Raw genomic sequence first — 24,892 nt, forward strand, 5'->3', positions numbered from 1 at the left:
TGGGATTCTCTTCTATACATTACAGTAAAACCATGTTTCTTGTGCGTCCTTGTAAATTTGCAGCAGTTTGAATTTACAAATACATCTATACATATCTCATGTTCTCTCCCCATCTGTAATAGCACATACGCAAAGAGCATGATGAGTCTACATGTCTGCACAAATGAAGGTACACCCCTATACATTTAAAGCTATTCACATCAATGTCGGGTTCTGCAGACACAGAGAATTGTTGCTTCGGTTTGCTGTCTGGATATCTTCCAGCTGTGTGGCATAGCACTGTGGGACCAACATCTGGGCCATTGTCTTCTGTTTAAAAGAAAGCCCAAGACAGACAGTAGCTGGCCTGCCTTTGTCCTAATGTCTGGCTGCCATACCTTTAGTGGAGGTTTTTATTCTCTCTCCCTCTCCCTCCTCCCTCTCCCTCTCCCTCTCCCTCTCCTCCTCTGCTTCCTCCTCCTCCTCCTCCTCTTCTTCCTCCTCCTCCCACTCCCCAGACAATCAACAATGGGTATCTTCTTCTGCCACTCTCTGCTTTTATCTTTTGAAGACAAGGTCTCTCACTGAACACAGAGCACACCATATTGGTTATAATGGCTGGCCAGGAAGCCCTTGGGATCTGCTTGTCTCTCTGGGGTTGCAGACACACTGCCACATCTTATTTTTATATAATTGTTGAGATCCAAATTCAGGTCTTCCTGCTTGTGCAGCAGGCAAGGCACACTGAGCTATTTCCCCAGAGCCCACTCCTTCACTCTTTTCCATTCCTTGCTCTCTCGCCAACTTTTCTCCCATGTCACACTCACCTTGATTTAAAGGGGGGAGGCAAAAGCAGCATGGGGGATGGACAAAGCTGGGGAGGGCATATGGGAGGGCCAGACTAGCAAAACAAGTTGGCAGGGCTCTTCTGCCTTTTCCTAGACACCATCTTTCTATTGTTTAAAAACCTGCATAATTGAAACTGGCCATCTCAGACACTTCACTGCTCCCAACCCTGCAACTTCAAGGTTACTCCCATTATTGTAGAACCACTGATACCATCCATGTATAGAACACTCCTCATTTTCTCAAATCAAAACTCTGTGCCCATTGAACATCAATCTTCTGCCATTCCAACCTGGTCCTTCTGGCCCATGAGCAATACGGTTCCAGTTTCAGATCTCAAGGTTGGTATGCTTGGGTATTTCATACAATGGAATCGCCTGGTGTCTGTCCTTTTGTGAATGGGCTTTCACATTGTTCAATATCTTCAAGGCCATGTGCCAAGATTCCCATCCACAGGAAGGATAAATATCCTATTTTATGTCCAGGACACATTGTCTTAATGTGCTTTTCCATTAATGGATGCTTGGATCTCAGCTACTAGAATTTTCCTAAGTGGGGCAGTCCTTTCCTTGTCTTCGTCTCAAACAAGAGGCCATAACCCTTCCCTGAACCAGACAAGAGACTTAGGGGTTGATCTTCAGCAAAATAGGAACTTCTAGCCTCAGCTGAGAACCAGAGGGGTGAGAACAGGACTTAGAATTGAAAATAGGGCAATTCATAGAAAATCTGTACACATTACAGTAGAAAGCTCCCTTCCCTCACTGCACACATTTCCATGTTCAACTTTTTACATGGGTTCTAGGAATTGAATTTGGGTCTTCATGCGCGCATAGCAGCATTTTAGCAACTGAGACATCTCCCCAGTGCCCCAGCTCATTTCATCTATCCTTGTCACTCTCTCTGACACCAACCCTAAACCTGCCACTGCCATCTCTTCCTGAATATGTACAAATTCCTGTTGTCCTCCCTACCTGCTCCTCCAATTCATTCTCCTCAATGGAAAGAAAGATAATCTTCTTAACCCCCTATAATTCTTTTCATTCTCCTCGGACTGAAACACAGACTACCCGATCTGACCCCATCCATCCTTACCAGATCTGACCCTTACTCCCTCCTTGTCCTAGTTTGGTTTCTATTGCTGTGACAAACACCACGACCAAAAGCAGCTGGAAGAAGAAAGCGCTTATTTCTCATGCATTTGCTAATCACTAAGGGAAGTCAGAGCAGAAACTCAATCTGGAGAAGAAATGCTGCAGGAACCATGGAGGAATGCTGCTTAATGACTTGCTCCCCATATTTTGCTCAACTGGAATTTTCACACCACCTGGAATAGCACTGCCCCTGGCAGGCTGGCCCCCCCCCCACATCATTACTCAAATGATTGTCAATAGGCCAGTCTGATAGAGGCATTTTCTTAATTGAGGTTCCCTCAGTCCAGATATGTCTAAGTTTGTGTTGTATTCCCAAAAACTAACCAACATACTCCTCCTCCAGACCTGGCCCCTGCCTTCTCCTCAGCCAGTTCTTGCCTGTTTCGCTCTCCTCCTTCTTCATGAAGCCCCAGCCTCATTACTTTTCTTCTTTTCTATTCCAAAATAAAAAGACAAACTCTCCGTTCCTTTAGACTCTACCGGTGATTATCCATACACATGGAAAGGTTTTTTATCCTGCTTTCAATCCAACTGGCCTCTCCCTGCCTACAGGTCTCAGCACAGATACCGTCTCCCCAGGAATACCTTCTCAAGCCAACCCAGCAGAACCAAGCCCCTCTTGTCCTTTAAATCGCGATTCCCTTATGAGGTTGGCCATTGTATACATTGCTTGATCTCGTTGCTTTTATTTTGCCACAAACACAAGAAACTCACACCACTTTTGCTCGAATCTGGCTCCGTACCTGTTTGAGTGAATTCCTTCCTAAAGGGAATATGAAAATATTGTCTGCATCTTTCTGGGCTGTTTTCCAGCTTGTTCTCTGGAGTGAACACAACAGAGTTGGTTGAGGATTAGAGATGTATGGCAACAGTGGCTCCCTAATGTGGGACATGGCAGCACTGTGGGCTTCTGAGACCTCTCCCTGATGGGCAGATACAACAGCTCCATCAACTCGTATTGCAGGGAGGAGAGAATAGAAACACACACACACACACACACACACACACACACACACACACACACACACACACACACACACTGATTCTGGGGGGGGCGGTATTGCTCAAAACTTATGGCCCCAAATGTTCCTCAGATAATAAGTAGAAATCCTATCTTGATGGGCTCTGCCAAGTAGAATTCAAGTGACATTCATTTGAATCAAATTATTTTATGTGTACTTACCTAATTTTAAATTATGTTTATATGTGTGTGGTGGGGACATAGGCTAGAAGAATTGGGCATTAGCTGTCCAAGAGCTAGAGTTACAGGGTTCTGGGGACTGAACTCAAGTCCTCTGCTACAACAGTAAGTGCTCTTAACCTCCAATTCATCTCACCAGCCCCTGAATCAAATTATTAATAGTGTGGTTGTTGTTTTGTAGTTATGGTAACCAGAAAAACCATAGTAATGCAAGGGGCAGGAAGTCAGATGGTAAGAAGTTGCTGCTGGTATCCCCCCTGTCTCAGTTTCAGTTTTACTACTGTGAACAGACACCATGACCAAGGCAACTCATATAAGGACAACATTTAATTGGGGCTGGCTTACAGGTTCAGAGGTTCAGTTCATTATCATCAAGGCAGGAGGATCGTGGCAGCATCCAGCCAGGCATGGTGCAGGCAGAGTTGAGAGTTCTACATCTTCATCTGAAGATTGCTAGCAGAATACTGGCTTCCAGGCAGCTAGGATGAGGGTCTTAAAGCCCACACCCACAGTGACACACCTACTCCAACAGGAACACACCTTCTAACCATGCCACTCCCTGGGCCAAGCATATACAAACCATCACACTCACTGTATCCCTCATACACTGTAGTCATACCTGCTCTACAGCCCTCAGCACGAGTGTCTGTTGTCAGGTAGATGAATCTGGTGATGTAGCAAGTCATCCACATTCTCACCCTAAAGTCTCTGTCACCTTCATTGCCCATCCTGCCCAGTGTCAGGGTGCCTTATCGCCGGCACTAATGGATTCATCTTGGAGAAGAGTGGTTCTCACTAAAGAGATGCCGAGGTCTGAAACTCCACTCTCAGGGCAGAGTAGGAGCTTAGATCCTGTTTGAGAAGCGGTGACCAATGATCCCTCTGAGATTCAATACGTAGATGACCTGCCTCTTGCCACAGGGTGCGTGGCCCAAGATGAGTGGAGAGTGGTCAGCTGTGAAACTCTAATTAACCTGGTCTCACCCACTAGGCTCCTAAATCTGTACATTATCATCTTTGAAGAATAAAGCCCAGAAGAAAGAGAAAACACTATGTTGTATATGGGTGAAAACCAAGAAGGGTGAAGGGTAATCTCAGTTGTCATCCATTTGTTTGTTCAGCAGATTTCACTTATCACCCACCATGCTTACAATGCTTCAAGTGGGGGGAGCGGGGATGGATTTGTACAATAAGCCCTGGATTCAAAGAGGAATGAAAACAGCTTTTAAGATAAGTACAGCACAGCTGGTGACTACTGCTGTGGGGGACAGAGATGCAAAATATAATAGGAACCTAGAGGAGTGGCTTGTTCTATGGGGGCAGCTGAAATGGCGTTGTGAAGGAGCTGATATTAGAACTAAATTTTGGAGTATAAGTAGTAGTTTTCTGGTAAAGAAGGGTAAGGCAACTCTAAGAAGACAGAATGGCCATCTTTCTGATGTCTTAAGGGCACATTTGGAGAGACTAGAACAGGAAGTTTAGTTACTCTTCTATTACTGTGGGGAGACACCAAGACCAATGCAGCTTATGAAGAAAAACATTTGGCTGGGGGGGGGTTGCTTCTAGATTCAGAGGATTAGTTCATGATCATTATGTTGAGAAGCAGATAGACATGGTGATGGACTAGTGGCTGAGAGTTCTACACCCTGATCCTCAGGCAGGGAGAGAGAAAAGGGAATGGAAGGGAAGGGAAGGGAAGGGAAGGGAAGGGAAGGGAAGGGAAGGGAAGGGAAGGGAAGGGAAGGGAAGGGAAGGGAAGGGAAGGGAAGGGAAGGGAAGGGAAGGGAAGGGAAGGGAAGGGAAGGGAAGGGAAGGGAAGGGAAGGGAAGGGAAGGGAAGGGAAAAAAGAATAGAGAAGGGGAGGAGAGAAGGAGAGGGAGGAGGGGAGGAGAAAAGGAGAAGAGGGGAGGGGAGATGAGGGGAGGAGAGGAGAGAGGAAAGGAGAGGGGACGAGAGGAGAGAGGAAAGGAGAGGGGAGTAGAGGAGAGAGACTGGGCCTGGCTTCGGCTTTTGAAACCTTGAAGCCCATCTACAATGACACAGTCCTCCAACAAGGCTGCACTTACTCTGTATTCCAACAAGCTCACACTGCTAATTCTTCTCCAATAGTCCACTCTCTGGTGACAGCATTCAAATATGTGAGCCTATGGCAGGCACCCTCGTTCAAAGCTCCACAACCTCACAGAGATGAGAAACTGGACTCAAGGCAGACAGGAAATTGATGACCACACATATTGTACTTTGTGCTATAACACCAGACTTCTTCCTGCTGCAATGCCAGGCCTGGATGACTTTGGCCAATTGGGCTTCAAAGTCAGGTTGCTTCTATTAGGAAGAATTCCCTGGTGTAATTTTGGAATACTAAAAAACAATAAGGTCAGGCCAGCCGATGAGGAGGCACAGTCCTCTAGACAAGAAACCAAGTGTGCCTTATAACATGGACATCTGCTCAATATTACTAAATCAGAGGAACTCAAACTAAATCCACAAGTGCCATTTCTCACTTTATCATGGTGGGAAATTTTTATTCCTGAGAACACTGTTACTTGATGAGGGTGTGGGGAAATAGATCTGTTTTACTGGTTGGAGTATGGAATGGTACACGCATACAGAGAACATGACTATGTCCAAAAAACACACATACCGTTCTTTGATGCTTTGACTAACAAGTTCAGGAATTTACCATGAAGATATGCGTCTACAACGCAAAGCAAGATGCTAGTGCAGGGTAGTCATTCAGCTGCAAACCCTTTGTAGTTCTAACACCGGAAACTCTTTACATACTTACTCAAAGGGGTCTGTCCGAATTGAGAATGCATACAGAGTATTACGCAGCTGTGGAAAGGATTCTAACGCTCTCTATAAATTGATGCCATGTAATTTCTAGGGTGGGTTGCTACATAGATAGAGGATTCGCAAAGGAGTCACTTGGGATTTTGTTCTCAATGATGCAGATGACAAAAGCAGTGGTGTGAGGGCAGCAGCGGCGGCGGCAGCAATGACTGTGACAAAGATGGCAAGGACATGACAACAAGGATGGCAGCCTGGCAGAGGGCCAATGGAGAACATACAGCAGAGAATGCTGCCTGAGTATAAGCCATAGTTTTACCTGAGGAGGAAGGGTAGGTAGCAGGGAGGACCAGAGATAAAGGAAGAGAACCTGATCTGTCTGGGCACAGAGGTAAGGGCTGGGCAGTCACATGGGATGAGATGGGTGGGGTCAAGAGGCAACCAAGATTAATGAAGGACAAACAGGAACACAACAAAAGAGAAGACAGAGGTGACAATGGTGGTCTTGGGGACCCTAGTTAGAGAGAGGAAGGGAGCAGATGTTTTGAGGGAGTAGAATTAGAAGTCTGGGGTCTACAGAAAAGGAAGGAATGGGTCTCCCTCTGGACACTGCACAAGGCCTGGGGCAAAATAAACGTGCTCAGGATCAAGTTTTGCGAGGCTTCAAGATTATGGGGCAACACGGGGCAGTGGGACCCCTCTTAAGAGTCAGGGTCACCTGTTAAGAGAAAGGATGTGGGGAACCTTCCTACTAAAAGCAGTCAGCTGTAAATCTTAGGAGGAAAAACACTGAAGAGAGAAATCTACTCAGCCCAGAAAAGGCTCTGTGCTTGCACGGTCAGCACAGAGCCGCACGGCCATAGCAGTGAGCAGGAGGAATGTTTGCTCCAGTCAGCACAGAGCCTCTGCAGTGACCAGGGAAGGAGGCTTGCTCAGCACTGGGTAGGGAAAGGTGAAGGGACCAGGAAGGACAACGGGGCCTGTGCAGTTTTCTCCCAGGCATTGTCCTTGTGATGGTTTACAGAACTCAGTGCACAGAAACCTCAATGGTTGGGAAGGAGACTTAGCCACTAGTACGATCAAGACTCAATCTCTGCGTCCTCATTGACAAGTCTGTTGTTCCTTTGGCCAAAAGCCCAATGTAGCCGTTAGCCCAGAAAGCCTCTGCCAGGTGACCCAGAGTCCCTGCAGGGTGCACATAGCTGCAGATGTGGGTCTCATTGCAGGCACACCACGTCCCTTCAACTCCAGATTTCCAGACTCCAGATTTGGAGTTAGACTTGGTGGAAGGGGACAAGTAAGAGTCGGAGGGCAGAGGCTGACTTTCCTCCCCTGCTTCCCTGGCCCAGTCCTAGTGGAAAGCAAGACACAAAGACTCTTCACCACCGCCCGTCCTCCCCCAGCTCTGGAAGGCCTGCTTGTCCCTGGTCCAAAGCAGGAGCTTATTCAGATATGGCTGAATAGTAGCAGGGCATTTGTCTAACAGCAACTGTGCTAACTGTGCTGATGAATAACTGAGGTGTTGTTTTATTATTATTATTATTATTATTATTATTATTATTACAGTTGAGGCAATAAGCACTCCTCCCACCTGGATGGATATTGAGTTGTGCCAAAAAAAAAAAAAAAAAAAAGTACTAAACAGCAGCTTCCGATTTTTGAAAAAAAAATTATTGTAGTCAAATGTCTGGAACAAAGTTGGGAAAATTGTAAGTGAAGTTGACACCTGAGCAATCTCCTCTTCAGGAGAAGATAAGGTAAATAAGCTTGGGCCAGCCTTGGCTGGACAATGGCTTCAAACAGGAAGTGAAAGCCAAGAAGCAAAGGACTGAGTAATAACCTGGCTCCACAGATATCCGAGGCTACAGTATAGCCCCCAGACCACCCACCTGGCATGTCAAAAGTCCTGGGTTTGATTCCCAGCAAAAGAAAAGAATGGGGACAGGGACATCCATTGGTAGAGGGCCTACCTGGGTAGGATCCATGGTACATCAGAAACAGCGCTGGCTCGTGCCCATAATCCCAGCATTTGGGAGGTGGAGGCATGAGGATCGGGAGTTCACAGTCATCCTGAATCTACATGGGGTGGGGTGGGGGGCTGGGGGGGGTGAGGCCAGCCCGACATACAAGGAGCCTTGTCTCAAAACCCAAACTGCTTGGCCTAATATCACACAACTTTAATCTCCACAGTTGAGAGACAGAGGCTGGTAGATTTCGGAGTAGAAGGCCAGCATGATATATGCCAGCAGTTTCAGACCAGCCAGAGCCACGCAGTGAGACCCTGTCTAAAAACAAACACAAAACAAGACAAAACAAGATAAGAAAAAGAACAGATGTTCAGATGTCATAGATGAAGAAGAAGGAGGAGGAGAAAAGGAGAAGGAGGAGAAGAAGGAGGAGGAGGAAGAGGAAGAGGAGAAAAGGAGGAGAAGAAGAAAAGGAGAAGGAGGAGGAGAAGAGGAGGAGGAGGAGGAGGAAGAGGAGGAGAAGGAGAAGGAGAAGGAGAAGGAGAAGGAGGAGAAGGAGAAGGAGAAGGAGAAGGAGAAGGAGAAGAGGAAGAAGAAGAAGAAGAAGAAGAAGAAGAAGAAGAAGAAGAAGAAGAAGAAGAAGAAGAAGAAGAAGAAGAGGAGGAGGAGGAGGAGGAGGAGGAGGAGGAGGAGGAGGAGGAGGAGGAGGAGGAGGAGGAGGAGGAGGAGGAGGAGGAGGAGGAGGAAGAGGAAAGAAGAAGAAGAAGACGACAGCGGCTCTGATGACAGAAAACCAGTTGGGAAATAATAGGCAAGGTGCTGAACACGGGAGTCAGGGTTCTCTAGCTCAGTGGCTCACTACTTTCTGACCATAACCTGGTAAGCCTTTCTTTGATTTCCTTTGCTGCCTCTGTAAATGGAGATGATGCTTCTTACTCATTGTGCTGTGTGGAGGACTAAGAGCAAGTGTTAAAGATACAGGACAAAGGCAAGGACTTGTAACACCAGGATTAGAATTAAAGAGACATTAATCCAAACCCTACAAGTAAAGCATGGAATAGAAAAACGAAAAAAAAAAAAAGGGAAAATTGTGGATTGGGGTCAACCCGTATAAAATGAGCAACACACAGTCAACCATCGGACTGAGCAGACAGAGCGCAGGGGTTCCCAGTGGAGGAGTTAGAGAAAGGACTGAAGGAGCTGAAGGGGATTTGTAACCCCATAGGAAGAATAACAATATCAACCAAACAGACACCCCCCCAGAGCGCCCAGGGATTAAACCACCAACCACACAAGGAGGGACCCATAGCTCCAGCTGCATATGTAGCAGAGGATGGCCTTTTTGGACATAAGTGGGAGGAGAGGCCCTTGGTCCTGTGAAGGCTTGATGTCTCAGTGTAGGGGAATACCAGGGCAGGGAGGTGGGAGTGGGTGGGTGGGTGGGTGAGCACCCTCATAGAAGCAGGGGGAGGGGGGATGGGAATCTGGGAAAGGGGATACATTTGAATCCAGGAAGGGGATTTACATTTGAAATGTAAATAAATAAAATAGCCAATAAAAGAAAAGAAAAAAAATAAACTAAGCAACAGAGTTTTATGTCCATTGTTCCAGGTTAACAAATGTCCTTAAGTTATTAAATACCTATTATATTTCTCTGGTTTGTCAACAGGAAAGAAACTGGAAAGGGAACACTAGATCGCTTTTATTTTAGCACCTTTGGGATTCTCATGTCAATAGTAAATATTTACAGCAATCATGGATATCTCTGGTTTGAGTACGTGTCACGTGTTCTAGAACCAGGAGAGTACCCAAGAGATAACTATCAAGCAAGTCCTGACCCCTCCCTCCTTCCTGGGGTAAGAAAAATGGCTTGCTCTTTTAGTATGAACAAACCAGCCCCTGAGACCCTGCTTTTTTAATTGTTCGCTGGGGGTGGATGGGACCAGGGTGGGGGCAGGGCTCATATAACCCAGGTGACCTTGAGCGTACTATGTAGCTAAGTGTGATGGTTTGAATGAGAATGGTCCCCATAGGCTCATACGTTCAATTACTCTGTCCCCAGCTGGTGAAACAGTTTGAGAAGGATCAGGAGCTGTGGCCTTGTTGAAAGAGGTATGTCAAACTCTTATCGCATCCCCAATGGCTCTCTCCCTCTCTGCCTGCTACTTGTGGATGAGGTGTGAGCTCTCCGCTCCTCCTGCTCTGGCACCCTGCTCTCTTCCATGATGGCCATTAACTCACCCTCTGGAGTTCAAAATTAAACACTTTATTTGTAAGTTGCCTTGGTCACAGTGCAGACAACCTTGGATTTGTGAGCCTTGTACCTTCTCCTAGGTGTGCCAGACCATGTCAGGATACAAGGAGCAAGCCTACCATCCGGGTGCTTCAAGTCTGTGGAGGGAGACAGTTTAAACTTGAGCATCTCAAGACATCTTTGAACCCACATTACACTGCTGTGGTTTGGGTCCTGACAGAATGGAACTGAGGCTCAGAGGTAGCGAAACAACTAGCTGGAAGACTCAAGGCTACCCGTGTGTGGAGGAAGGTGTGGGGCATGCTCATCTCTTCATAAAAGCCATTAAGACATCCACCGTAGTATCCCTCTTCATGGTTCATCTGAGGGGAGCAAAGCTGACCACAGCTCCTCTTATCTTTTATAGTCTACGTAAAGAAATGAGGCTGTGACAAATATATTCAGTCATATTTGTTAGCTGTGTTTAAGGCGTTGGCAAGCACCGATACAGAAGGGAGTGCAGCCCTGCTCTTGGCAACAACCGTGACTTGAGCACCCTGTACATAGTTGACTTAAGCTCCAGGTCTAAAACCCCCTTCTGTCATTTCCACACCACCCGACCTTGAGGTTCTGAATACTCAGCTATAACAGGGACCGCTTGAGTGGCAGTGACATGGGTGGCATGGCGTCAGGGGAGCAGGCTCACCACTAAGAGCTATCAAGTAGCCTTTAGGGTTTTAGACCTGGAGCCTAAGTCTAGATCTAGCCACCACCTATGAGCCTGGGGTCCTCTGTCAGCCCTTTCATATCTGAGTTAATATAAATATTTGAACATTTTTAGGAAAGAGGCTCCAGTAAGGGATTTCCCAAAAGAGCTGGAAATAATGACAAATATTCAATATTGTTTGTTTGGTTTTATTTCCTTGTGGGTTCCTGCTGATCAAACTCTGGTTTATATTGCCAGCAATCCGTGAAGGACCATGAAGTACTGCGATATGTGACTTCCCCAAGCCTCTTCACTACAGGAAGAATTGATTTTTACACATACTTTTGCTTTTTCTTTTCATGTTTTTATTAGATATTTTCTTCATCTACATTTCAAATGTTATCCCGAAAGTCCCATATACCCTCCCCCCCTCCTGCTCCCCAAGCCACCCACTTCTGCTTCCTGGCCTGGGCATTCTTCTGTACTGGGACATATGATCTTCACAAGACCAAGGGCCTCTCCTCCCATTGATGGCCGACTAGGCCATCCTCTGCTACATATGCAGCTAGAGACACAGTTCTGTGGGGTACTGGTTAGTTCACATTGTTGATCCTCCTATAGGGATGCCAACCCCTTTAGCTCCTTGGTTACTTTCTCTAGTTCCTTCTTTAGGGGCCCTGTGTTCCATCCAATAGATGACTGTGAGCATCCACTTCTGTATTTGCCAGGCACTGGCATAGCCTCACAAGAGACAGTTATATCAGGGCTATCATATGTCAAAATCTTGCTGGCATATGCAATAGGGTCTGGGTTTGGTGGTTGTATATGGGATGGATCCCCAAGAGGGGAAGTCTTCGGATGGTCCTTTCATCTGTCTCAGCTCCGAACTTTGTCTCTGTAACTCCTTCCATGGGTATTTTGTTCCCCATTCTAAGACGGAACGAAATATCCACATTTTGGTCTTCCTTCTTCTTGAGTTTCATGTGTTTTGCAAATTGTATCTTGGGTAGTCTAAGTTTCTGGGCTAATATCCTCTGATCAGTGAGTGCATATCATGTGTGTTCTTTTGTGATTGGGTTACACACATCCTTTTTCTAAGGTGGGAAGCCACAGAAAAAAGTGTCAGGCATCATTTCTAGCCATCTCTTCTTCATCTTTTCTGGGACCTAGATAGAAGCAGTACACTGATCACATGTGTCATTTCAATGAACATAAAGTCGAGAAAATAAGGTAAAGGGACTGGAGAGATGGCTCCTCTTCCAGAGGACCTGGGTTCAATTCCTAGCACCGACATGGCAACCCACGCCTGCCTGGAGTTTCAGAGGATCTTTCTTCTGGCCTCCTTGGGCATTGCACACATACGACACACATACATAACGCAAAAAAAAAAAATACCCACAAACATAAAATAAAAATGTAAAAGTCTTCTAAATAAAATAAAGAAAGAAAGTTCTAGAACATCCACTATTGAGTCTAAAACATTTGATTTCTCTGGATCTGGACCTGTGCATGAGAGCTGCCCTCCCCACCATGGTTCTGACGATCTTCATCAGTGGTTCCCAAAGGGTAGCACATCAGATATCCTGCATCTCAGGTATTTACATTACAATTCATAACAGAAGCAAATGTACAGTTATGAAGTAGCAACAAAATGATTTTATGGTTGGGGGTCAACACAACTTGAGGAACTGTGTTAAAGGGTGACAGCATTAGGAATGTGAAGAGCCACTAGTCTATACGCTGCGCACTGGGTCAAAAGGCTGTGCCCAGACTTCTGAGCTCCAATATTCTGCCACAGGCTCCTTATCACAGGAGACTAAAGCAGCAGCTGTGTAACCAACTGAGCATGCCTGGACATCTGGCTGGTGACCTTCCAAAGGGCTCTAGCCTAAGCAATCCCCAGGTGAACACTCTGACTTCCCTCTGGCCCTGGGCCAGGACTGGCAGCCAGCTGTTGAGCTGCAGATGACACGGGTCATGGAGAGCAAGCTGGGCTACCATCTCAGTTCTTTCAAAGGCCAGATCACAAATGATGGGTCAGATTTATTTGCCCGCTCCAAATCCTTGCTTAGAAAGACACAGGAGAGCCCAAAAGGTCAACTTGAGGATGTGGCTTAGACACCATCTTTGCTGTGACTTCTGCCTTCCTTCTTGGTCACCTGCAGTTGTTTAAAGGAAGCTTCAGGCTATCTGTGCACAGATGTACAGGGGGCAGGTTTCCAGTAACATCTCAGAGACACTGCCGCCTTCTCCAGGAGTTCAAGAACATTTGCAGCCAGTTCACCTACATCTGTACAGTGGTCTCATATTGTCACAATAGGGACCCCCAGAAGATTCATGTTATCCCTCTCCACTGTTTCTGTTGGAGGATGGGAAACCAGAGGAGGGTCCTGACCCTTGGCAATGCATTCAAGCCACTGGGGAAAAAAATGAAAGGCTGCCTTTGTATTAGTCTGACACTAGATTCACAGGCCTTTCTTCCACTAGCCCATTAGATACAGTACCTTGGCTTCTTGACTTCAGAAGATGACGGGACCCCAAATAAGAGAAGCAAATAAGAGAAGCTGCTGTGTCCACACTGCCCCATCTAAAGTCTTCCCCTGATAGATCAAAACGTGATATATTTGAACTCATGATATATTTTCTTTAGCAAATTCTCTTGTGTGTGCATGTTCCTGAGTCTGCAGGGATACACATGATTGTGAGAAGGTGTGTGTGTGTGTGTGTGTGTGTGTGTGTGTGTGTGTGTGTGTGTGAGAGGGGGGAGACAGACAGACAGATAGACAGACAGACAGAACAGAGGGCAACCGCAGCTCCCATTCCTCAGACACTGTCTGTCTTGTACTTTCTTGAGTCAGGGTCTTTCATTGGTCCAGATCATGAGGTAAGCTAGGCTGGCTGGCTGATGAGGTCAGCCTGTCTCTGCCTCCTTAGCTCTGACATTTCAAGCAGGATTGGGGGTGGGGAGGGCAGCAGGGTGGGTGCTGGAGGTTGAACTTGAGACCTAAAGCTGGCAAGGCAAACACTTCAAAAATCCACCTTGATAAGTCCTTAGAGGCTTTCTACAGCGTACCTCGTTCCCTCAGCCCCTCGTCTACCCGCCCCGGTCTACCCTCCGCAGTCTACCCATCCTCACGCACCCCACCCCTGGTCCATCCCTGCAGCATGCACTGCCCTGGGAGCACCAGAACTGTGGTGCTTCTCGCTATTTGTTAGGAAGAGTAAAGCCCACAACAACCTTCCCAGTGGTGGGTTCACACAGCTCCACTTAGGTCTTGTCTGGAGCCTTAACTTGAGTATTTGGGCAACTATCAACAGTACCCTATACTCCATGTAGAGCCACATTTTAAGTCTTCCCTGGCAGAGGATTCCTTTCTGGTTGTTTCTGTTGACAGACATTTTTGTGCTTGCCTATTTTACAATGTAAGTGTTTGGGAGTATGAGTACAGAAATGTAAGCCATTTAAAATTTGCAAATTCACATCTGAATATGTTAAACTATTAATATTTTATTCTGGCAGTTTTGGGGTTTTGCTGTTGCTTTTTAGTTGGTTTTGGTAGGTTATGGTGGTAGTGGTGGTGGTTTTGCTAAAAATAAATAAAACATTTGGCTGCGTGGATGCTTCCTGGTCCCACTCACTTCCCTCTGCTCTGGTGGGTAACTACTGGCCTCGGGCCCATGGAATCAGTCTCATGAGACCCTTTTTAAAACGTTTCCTATGTGCCAGGAGTAGTGGTACGTACCTACAGTCTTAGAACTCAGGAAGAGAAATGGCCAAATGACAGATTCCGGATTGTGGAGGTATTACGATGCTGTGGGTCCAGAGACAAAGTATCTTTGGCTATCCTTTGTCCCCTTAGCAGCCAGCCATTTCCTACCTCATGTCTGACCTACCATCCTTTAAGCTAACAGGTAAAACATAAAAATGGATCTTAACAGACTTCTAACTTCCACCAATGCAAAATCTAAGAATGGCATCTGAAATCCATATTGGTTCCTCAAGCAATCCTCTTACTTGGTGCATCCTCCAGTGTATTTGGCAAAGGCCTCGACTTTGTTTTGTAGCCAATAGACGTTCATGTAACTGCTTCTGTGTTGTAGTATGCCATTTGGGACAGCTTGAATCCATGCTCCTGGACCATAGCCACTCATGTGTGGCTCAGAATAAGCTGTGATTCTCCCTTTGAGGTGACAGAGGGCCGTGTCTTGCATGCATAGATAGGTCCATGAATGGAGGTTCAGATCCCCACTAGGGAGAGGATCAGCTTGTAAAGGAGCCGATGTGCTGCTCTCAAAAACCTTCAGAGTGAAGGGATGAATCCTGGTAGAATTTTGCAGTGTCTCCTCAGGCTGACCTTGAAGGTTACGGCTGCCACTGGTCCCTATCTAGCTCTCTGTGCTTCATCCACCTGGTGAACAGCTTCTCTTCATGTTCCCACAGTAATGAGAACAGAATCAGTCCCATGGCTGTGCCTTCTCTGCCCCAGGAAACTGAAATCCCTCTGAACCTGTGAGCCGGAATAAACCCACCTTCCTTAGGGTTCTATCTGGTCACAGTGATGCAAAAATAACTAATGCAAAGATACCTTTTATGTGTCCCTCTGTGTTTGTGGTATGCATGCATATGTGTACTCATGTTCACATGTGTGTGCTTGAATGTGTGAACATATCTGTGTACGTGGAGGACCAGAGCCAATTTTGGGAATATTCTTCAGTAAACTCTCCACCTTATTCTTTGAGGCAGAGTCTCTCAATTGTGCCCAGAGTCCACCAATAAGACTAGTTTAGCTAGCCAGCTTGCTCCAGAGATGCTGTCTCTGCCTTCTAAGCATGCTGGAATTACAAGTGGCAATCACAAGCATTCAGTACTTACGTGGGAGGGGGTATCCAAACTTCTGTTCTCACAATTGCCACAACAAGCAGTTCACCCACTGAGCCATCTCTCCAGCCCCCAGGGATGCTTTTATTGTCCAGACTTTGGTTAACCACACATTCTGTCGCCTCCTTCCTCATACACTGAAAAGGGGAATTGCAATATTGATTAATTCTATAAAGACTTGTGGCATGATAAGGCATTCCCGTTTATGATTCCATCTGTTCTAGTCAAGGACTTTGGGTTAGGTAGATACTGCAGTATCAGTGAACATGCATGAGCCTGAAAAGCCCCAGAGTCCTGTTCAGGAAATGGAGCGTAGCAAGACAGACCCTCCACAAACCTCTGTGAAGTTCTTCCCAACCCTGGTACCAGGAACGGTTTAACTTCAGGGAAGAAACTGCAGATCATTACTGCTTCCCCTGCCCATGCATTTCATAGGCTAATTTTTTATTTTGCATTGTGCTTTCCATACAACTGCCTCCTGAAAAGACCTCCACCAATGACTATGCAAACGTAGCAAGGGCTGTTGACAGAGGTAAATAATCAAAGTCGTCATCAAGGAGAACATTTCTCATGAAACTCTTTGGAAAGAACATGATTTAACATGGGTGCTGCGTCGTTAACTGATCGGAGAGCTAAGACAAGTGCATTGGCTTTCATCTAGCCTCATGCTGGTGCCTTGACTCAGTTCTTTCTGGTAAGAGACCACCAGGTTTTGAACCTTGGCTCTCTCGGTAGCATCTGTAGAACTTTGAACCATTTGTGTTTCTTTTATCTCTGTAAACTATCCCCAGTCTCAGTTTGTAAAATAAAAAGTTATATGCCCATCTTACTGGATGATTCTGGGTACTGAGTGTTAAATCTGGCATGTAGCACATCCCTAGATACACAGAACGACTTCGGCAATGTTAATACTGTTAATTTATGCATGAATTTCTCAGCCCTTGTTTCTTTTTTTTTTTTTTTTTTTTTTTACTTTTTGTTGATTCTTTGTGAGTTTCACATCATGCACCCCAGTCCTGTTCATCTCCTGATCCACGGTGACTCCATATTAATGAGCACCCCTATCCCATGCCCACTGCCTTATGTTTTCTGTGAGGCATATAGGGGGCACCATGGCAGAAATTTCTTGGGAGACCCTGAAGTATATTCACTATCCATAAGTGACTCACAGTTGAAACCAGCCTCACATCAATATATCACATCATGTGGCCATTCAGACTAGAAAGCTAATGGCCACCAGACACAATCTGTCCCTGTAATAGAAAGCTGTAAGTGGGCAGTGAGTAAGAGAGTCAGTCAAATTCTAAGGTTAGTGCTGGGAGCCATGAAAAGCACCCCTTCATAGATATTTCATAATCTGGTGGAAAACAAACTCCCTAATCTAATGGAAGACAAGTCCCCTACATGGTGCAGATGCAAAGCTTCTTATACAACCCTATATGGGCCATGAAATTACAAATGGAAGAGAAGTTCTAGAGGCTTTCTTGCTTTGGGAAGCTTTCACAGTTATTTATTTTGTTCTGCTTTGTTTGACCACAGCTCAGTCCCACTGGCAACAGAGTGGGTCTCTGTAGCATGGCATGATTCTCTTTGGTCGGAGTTTAAAACATGCAGAAAAGAATGGTCTCCGTGTCAAACTCAGAAAAGTTGACTCACCAAGTAGGAAAACAAACCTCAAAGGAAAGAAGGCAGGTGGCTCACCAAAACTTACCAGTCAATGGGGCAGCAGCCAGTGGGTCTAACCTTACCACCAAGGCAGTTCTCTCCATCTCGACAGGTCTCCTTCCAGGTTTGATCAAGGGACCAAGATGGCACTGTGTGGTGGGGGAGACACAGAAAGCAAGAAGCGCATCAAAAGGACAGTTCAGAATTGTTCTGGTCTCCATTCAAAACCCAGGTCTGCTCTTAACAGCTTTGAGATATGAGTCCATTTAGCTAATGTGTCTCTGTTTATTTATCTGGAAAATGGGATTGAAGATGATATGGTACCTAAAAACTGGGTGGGCATACACCCAGGACCAGGATGTCCATTAATACTCTGATAAATTTCCTTGCAAATCACTGAGTCCTCTTCAAGTGTGGAGAACATGGCTTTAGTCTGTTCCTTTAATTATGGCCATGGATTTGCTCTGACCACAGAATCCCCAGAGCAGAACACTCGGCTGTCATCCCCAGACCTGTGTGACCCATCTCTTCCTGGAATATGTTCAGTAGTAGCACTTTCTTCCACTCAAGAGGCCCTGACCACTTCTGACAACTGGGGTCTTATTCAGGCCCTTCTGGCATGGGAGCGACTCCTGGTCCACCTTCTGCCATTGGACTTAGTACCAGATTTTTTAACCTTTCATTGCAGGGTCTCATTTTCATGGTGATATACTAGGGATCTTTTAACCTGTAAAATAAATATGCAATGATTTTCTGATAAATTAAATTATTAGGTGGGTGGAATTTAAATACTGTATTGTATATTTAGTGTTTAAAAAACACTTTCTAGAAGCTGAAGAAATGGCTTAACGCATTGACCGCTCTTCCAGAGATCTGGGTTCAATTCCTAGGAGCCACAGGCAGCTCACATGTGTAGCTCCAGCTCTTGGGATCCAACACCCTCTTCTGACCTCTGAGAGTGCTGTATACACGTGTGCACAGACATAGAATCAGGAAAACACCCACAATATAACACAAAAGGGAATAAATCTCAAAATTAGAAAACCTTTCTAATTTAAAATATTTTTATTAAAACAAAGAAGCATGTGTGAATGTGTGATAAAAAGTTCAAATGCTTTCTCTGTCAGACTGCGCCTCAAGTTTTGCTTCAGGCAGCCACTGCCAGCTCGCCCTCGGAACTCCCGAGTCTCTGCCCGTTTGCCCTTGAAATGATGAAAGAAGTCTGAGAACTGCTCCTCTACGGAACACCTTTCCCACAGGACAGCCTGTCAAGTATCATGAGAATCTTACTGTTGGAAAGAGATGCTGAAGTTTGTCTAAATCGATCTCACTCCTGCAGCTCTTCCAACAGATGGCCACCCAGCCTCTGCTGGATCCGGCTCAGAACGGAGAAGAGAGCACATGGCCGTCGTTGCCGTTCCGTCCCCGGCCAAGTCTAATTGTAAGAATGTTCTTTTCTTAAGCCTGGCAGTGTGAACGTGGGCCGGGGAGTGAGGCAGACTTCAGCTGGACTCTTGGATTTATCATGAAACCTTGCTCCGGGGGTTTGGTTGGTTGGATGCTTGCTTCTGTTTGGTTCCATAATAACTCAGCTCTCTTGGTAGCACGGAAAGACTCCACCGTGGCACAGCTGGACCTCAGTGACTTCACTGTAAAATGAGCCCAGCGGTGTTTAGAGGTGTCACGGGAATTATGGGAAGACAAAGAGCGAAAAGCCCCCAGCATTCCACCCGACGTGATCCAGCAAACCTTCACCACTGCCATCTTTGTCTCCCTACATAGCTTCAGTGAACTAAAGTGGTAGAATGTGTGAAGCCGCTGCTCCATGCAGACACCAGGTGCTTCATCAGTCCTCCTCCACTGCATCCAAAGGTCGTTTCTTCTGACTTAAATAACTCATTCCTTCCTCAACCCAGTAACATTGAGACTCTTAACACAGTATCGCCCCCTCCCCCAAAGCACTGCCGAAGGACTCTTACAGTCAGGTGCAGCAACAAGTACTTGTGATCCCAGCACTCAGAAGGTGCAGGCAAGGAGATGGTGATATCAGAGCCAGGCTGGGATGCACAGCTAGATCCTAAGTAAAACGAAAATAAGTAAATGATTAAGGGTGAATTTGAGAAATGTTAGAAGATAGAAAGTGTGTTAAAGAAAATAATGTGAGCAGGGTAGGGGGATAGAAGGGACGACAATTGGTACGTAGGGTGCAAACTAAAACACAAGAATCGAGGGGAATGAGATGAGTTAGAACTATAGATGGTATGTGTGTGTGTGTGTGTGTGAGAGAGAGAGAGAGAGAGAGAGAGAGAGAGAGAGAGAGAATGCCATAATGAAACCCATTAGTTGAGAACTCAAAAGTAGTCTTGTGAGAAGGAATTAGAGGTGTTCTCTGTAGCTCTGTTCAGCAGAGTAGCATTTTTCAGGTTTTTCCATCTCCAGTATGGATACTGACTTTAAATATATATAATTTTGTAATTAGAGGACAAGAGTTGAGGAACTCACATTCAGGGGAACTGGGCTTGGGGTTGGGGAGACGTCTCAATCATTAAAGTGCTCTTCATACCCATGTAGCAAACCAAGTACCTCACAACCCATGTGATAGCACCCACCTACACTCTCCACCCTGGGAAGCAAGCACAGGAGAATTCCTTGGGTTTTCCAACCAGTCTGTCTAGAGGAATCTGTCCAGGTTCAGAGAGAAACCCTGTCTCAAAATGTTACAAAGACAGAAACTGATGAAAACAGCCACTGTCAGCCCCTGACCTTCTGCACACGTGTCTAATGACGGCGGTGAATGTATGCTGGATCCTGCAACATGTTCCTCATGTACTTTCACATGTATGCATATGAACATACACACACACACACACACACACACACACACACACACACACACCCCGGGGTGGGAGATGGGTGTACACAGAGAGACAGACACAGAACTGGGCTTTCTTATAACATTTTACTGGACAGCATGATTTGACCAAAATGAGGACATTCTCACCTCCTTAGAGCGCTGACAGACAGGCAGATTTATAATGCAGCACTGTCCACAAGGCAGCCACAGAACTGGAAGGATGGACTGACGGGAGATCTAGCCACAGTAGCCCAAGTTGACTCACTTTCTTACTCTGAGGTCTGGCAGAAAACAATGTCAGCCCATGGAACTTCACCGACTAGAGATCAGGGGTCACAAGGACAATCCCAAGGACTCCCGTGTTTTCATCATGCTTCCCTCCCCCAAAACACAGCCCGTTGAGTGTATTAGGTTCTCACTCATCCAACTAACTCTCCCTCCTCCTCCTCCTCCTCCTCCTCCTCCTCCTCCTCCTCCTCCTCCTCCTCTTCTTATAAAGAGAACCAACCAAGGAATTTGGATTGAACTGTCTCCATGCACTGATATGCTGAAGTTCCAAAACCAAACCATGTTTGGAGACAATGCCTTTGTGGAGACAATTAACAGCAAATGAGGTCAGAATGGTGGGACCTAAACTGCTAAGATCAGCTCCTTATATGAGGAAGAAGAGACAACATGCCACAAAGGAAAGGCCATTGACCCTGATCTTGGTTTTCAGGCAACCCTCTGTAAAACAAGACAGGATCCCTCACCATGATGAGTCCATTGACAACTTGACGTAGTCTTCAGAGCTGTGAGAAATAAAACCTCCAAACTGTAAGCAACCCAATGTGATGTCATTGTGTTAGCTCATGAGAGTCGCTCCTCTCAACACTATGATAAAAATCCATGACAGGAACAACCTGAAGGAGAAAGGAGTCATTTGGGCCCTCGGTGTCAGAAATGTCGGTCTATAATAGTGGAGAGAGCATGGCAGAGCACAGCGTTCACATCATGAAGGGTACAAAGCAGACAGTGGAGTGGGGGTGGGGGACAGGAAAGAGCCAGGGACAAGATTCTTTCAAATACCCAGTTCCTCTGGCAAGGCCACCTCCTAACATTTGTACAATTTCCCAAAATAGTACCATCAATGGGGACCAAGCATGCAAGCCACAAGCCCATAAGAGGCATTTTATAATCAAATTATGATATCTCACTGCTCATCCTGTGGCCATCTCATCCCAAATGCATTTAGCTAAGCTCTGAGAGTCCTCACATCTTAGTAATGCCAACGCTGTTCAAGTCTAACTCTGAAGTCTCTTTTGAGACTGGAGGCAATTCCTAACTGTGAGCCACTGAAAAACCAAAAGGAAAGCCACACCCTTTCAACAGCTAACGGTACAGCATGAGCAACTCTATTACAAAAGATAAGATCGGGATCATAAAAAAGATGGATGTGACCAAAGAGAGACCCAAACCAGGCATGGCGAACACAAATCCCATAGCTCCCTCTGCAGCATCCAAAGTATGCACTGGCATAATATGAACACCAAAGAGTTTTGGCAGGCCCCCTCTAGTGCTGACTGGAGCCCATATGGTCTCTCTCCTAAGCTGGCAAGTTTTGTTGTCTGAAGTTTGCAGAAATTGCATGTTCTGGTGTCATTAATGTCCTTGTGTTTCTACTGCAGCTAAGGCTTCACCCTCACAGCTTCAAGCGTTGCCCTCTGGTGGGCTGACCGAAGAGATCCTGACCTGGCCTCACAGATCTCCCTTTGAAGGCTAGGTAGAAGCCTCCATGGCTCTGCAGTGTATGTTTTTCAAGTCTTTCAGATCTACTTTTGGTTCCTGTAAATCTTGCTAAACATGTCCGCAAAACCAAGCCATATTCTAGTTGTTACAATGCCGTGAAACTTTCTCCAGAAAGCTAGTCTGTTAGTTCACCGTCTATGAAGTTTCATAGCACAGACAAAATGTAGCCAAATTCCTTGCCAAGATATGACACAACTGGCCAGTCATCTGGTTCTCAATGGGATCCTGATTCACACCTGAAACCCAGGAGCTGGGCCTTCCCTGTTTGGTGCTAGTCTGGTCTTCTTCAATTGTCATCCAGTAAGTTCTACTTACAACACTTTCAGCTTTTTGTTTCTGGCTTCACCAAAGTCTTCCCACCAAACAGTTCCAAAGGCTTAATAACCAGATTTAGAATGAGCAAATACTTTGATACCAATTTCTTATTTAATTACTTTTCTCATCATTGTGACCAAAAAGAAAAAAAAGTTCAATAGAAGATGTGCTGGCTAGTTTATGTCAATTTGACACAAGCTAGAGTCGCCAAAGAGAAGGGAGTCTTAGTTAAGAAAATCCTTCCATAAAATCTGGCTATAGGCAGACCTGGATGGCATTTTTTAAATTAATAATTATGGGGGAAGGCGCAGCCCTTTGAGGATGGTGCTCTTCCTCGGCTGTGATTTGGGGTTCTATTAGAACAAAGGCTGAGCAAGCCAGTAAGCAGCACCCCTCCATGACCTCTGCCTCAGTTTCTACCTCCAGGTTCCTGCCCTGTTCAAGTTCCTTCCCCCAACTTCCTTCAGTGATGATTAAAATTTTGAAGTGTAAGCCAAATAAACCCTTCCCTCTCCAAGTTGCTGCAGTTGTGGTGTTTCATGATAGCAACAGTAGCTAAGACAAAGGAGAAAGCCTGGCAGAGCACAGCAATTCTCAGGCCCTTGAAGCAGAGACAAGGGAATTCCAGCACCGTCAGGTTTCTCCTCTTTAATCTCTTTTCTCTATCTGAGCTCCCATCAAATGGAACGATGCTGCCTATGTTCAGCGTGTGCCTTCCTGCCTCAATTATCTCTCTGGAAATGCCTTCCTAGATACCTCAGAAGTGTCATCTGGGTGATTCTAAACCCAATCACATTAACAATAAGCTGGACCCTTGCAAACCAGCACTGTGTTCAAGGTTGAGAATGAATTGTCAGAAAACTTCTCTGAACCCAAACCCGCAGAGCCAGACAGACCTGGGATATGCCAGTTATGGAGCTGTATCCAAGGAAACTGTGTGGTCAGAGTTCCTGGTGCTAGGGAACAACCTGCTCTCACTGGTGCCACTTAGACCAAGAGGGGCTGAAGCTTGGAGACGTCAGCCCTTGGGAGTCTCACCCAACCACAGGATTTTTACAAACAATGGGAAAGGGAAAAGATGCTCTGGGGGATACCTGATGTTCACCCAACACAGGGACATTTATAACACTCTCTCCATTACTTCATGCTGACAACATTTTTAGATTTAAAGAGGACAGGCCACTTCCTTTGAGAGCAGGTGATAAGTGTTGTCTTAGTTAGGGTTTTACTTTGGTGAACAGACACCATGACCAAGGCAACTCTTACGAGGACAACATCTAATTGGGGCTGGCTTACAGGTTCAGAGGTTCAGTCCATTGTCATCAAGGCAGGAACATGGCAACATCTGGGCAGGCATGATGCAGGAGGAGCTGAGAGTTCTACATCTTCATCTGAAGGCTGCTAGGAGAATACTGTGGCTTCCAGGCAGCTAGGATGAGGGTCTTAAACCCACACCCACAGTGACACACCTACTCCAACAAGGCCACACCTCCTGGGCCGAGCATACACAAACCGTTACAGGTGGGGATAAATCCTTTCCCTTGAACCCCATCTGACTCTCCTCCATTCTGCTAGCCTGGCACTCAGTGGTGAGATCCTCTATCTATGCTTTCCAATTTCACAGGCCACCCTCAGCCTTCTCTCAGAGTAGTAAGAGTGCTGCTGTCTCTGTAGTCGGCCCTTCACACGCAAGAAATGAAGCATGCTTGCTGGGCAATGGTGCACATTTGTAAAGCCTAACACTTGGCTGTTGGAAGCAGGAAGACAAGGCTAACCAAGTCTGCACAGTGAATTCAAAGTCATCCTTGGCGAGATGAAACCATGCTCAGAAGAAGAAAAGGGAGGAGAAAAGGGAGGGAGAGGAGGAAAAGAGAAAGAGATCCACTTTCTTTTGTTCTTCCTCCCTCCCTCCCTCCCTCCCTCCCTCCCTCCCTCCCTCCCTCCCTCCCTCCCTCCCTCTCTCTCCCTCCCTCCCTTCCCTTGTTATTTCTCTCAGTCTTTTCCTCTTTCCTCCCTGCATGTCCTCTTCCCTCCCTCTGTAGTTTACCAAACCTTTGTTAAGCTGTTCCTCTCTTACAAATGACAACGGCATATAAGAAGGTAAATTCTAGGCCATGCTTTTTGTGGAGTTCACAACCAGAAAGAAAAACGATTTTAAACCAGAGCTGAGTTCAAAATTGAACCAGGCTATGAGAAAACCAGGCTTCACGAAAACAAAGAAACCTTCAAGTGTGCTTACAGGCTCCCCTGATGGGGCTGGAGTGAAATATTATAAGCAGAGACGACTGAGTTGGTGGCAGTATAGCAGCCCCATCCCTGCACTGGGAGCTCTGTGCAGGAAGAAGCTGAACCTCAGAAGTGGGTTCCTCTCTGTCACAGAAATACTCTGACATGGGAGTTTTTATTTTATTTTAAGTTTTTTGCCTTGAATCACTAAGCTAAAAAAAAAAAAAAGCCAGAAAACCCTATTTGTCTAAAAATAACTGAGTCCTTCCTTATATCAGGTTCTCCCAAACTC

General features: G+C 46.0%; 1 long non-coding RNA gene across 1 annotated transcript in view; it reads right to left on the reverse strand.

Moving 5' to 3' along the window:
- Positions 1-10,186: 10,186 nt before the first annotated feature.
- Positions 10,187-24,892, reverse strand: part of 4933406J09Rik (RIKEN cDNA 4933406J09 gene) — a 94,465-nt gene continuing 79,759 nt past the window's right edge. Inside the window, exons 4-9 of the long non-coding RNA NR_153848.1 lie at positions 21,024-21,173; positions 20,419-20,552; positions 19,397-19,494; positions 17,464-17,566; positions 15,747-15,889; positions 10,187-10,325 (exon numbers count right to left, since the gene is read on the reverse strand). This is a non-coding gene — a long non-coding RNA (RIKEN cDNA 4933406J09 gene). The remainder of the gene's footprint in view (positions 10,326-15,746; positions 15,890-17,463; positions 17,567-19,396; positions 19,495-20,418; positions 20,553-21,023; positions 21,174-24,892) is intronic.

The sequence above is a fragment of the Mus musculus genome, chromosome 6 (genome assembly GCF_000001635.26).
Source record: "Mus musculus strain C57BL/6J chromosome 6, GRCm38.p6 C57BL/6J".
Classification (NCBI taxonomy): Eukaryota; Metazoa; Chordata; class Mammalia; order Rodentia; family Muridae; genus Mus; species Mus musculus.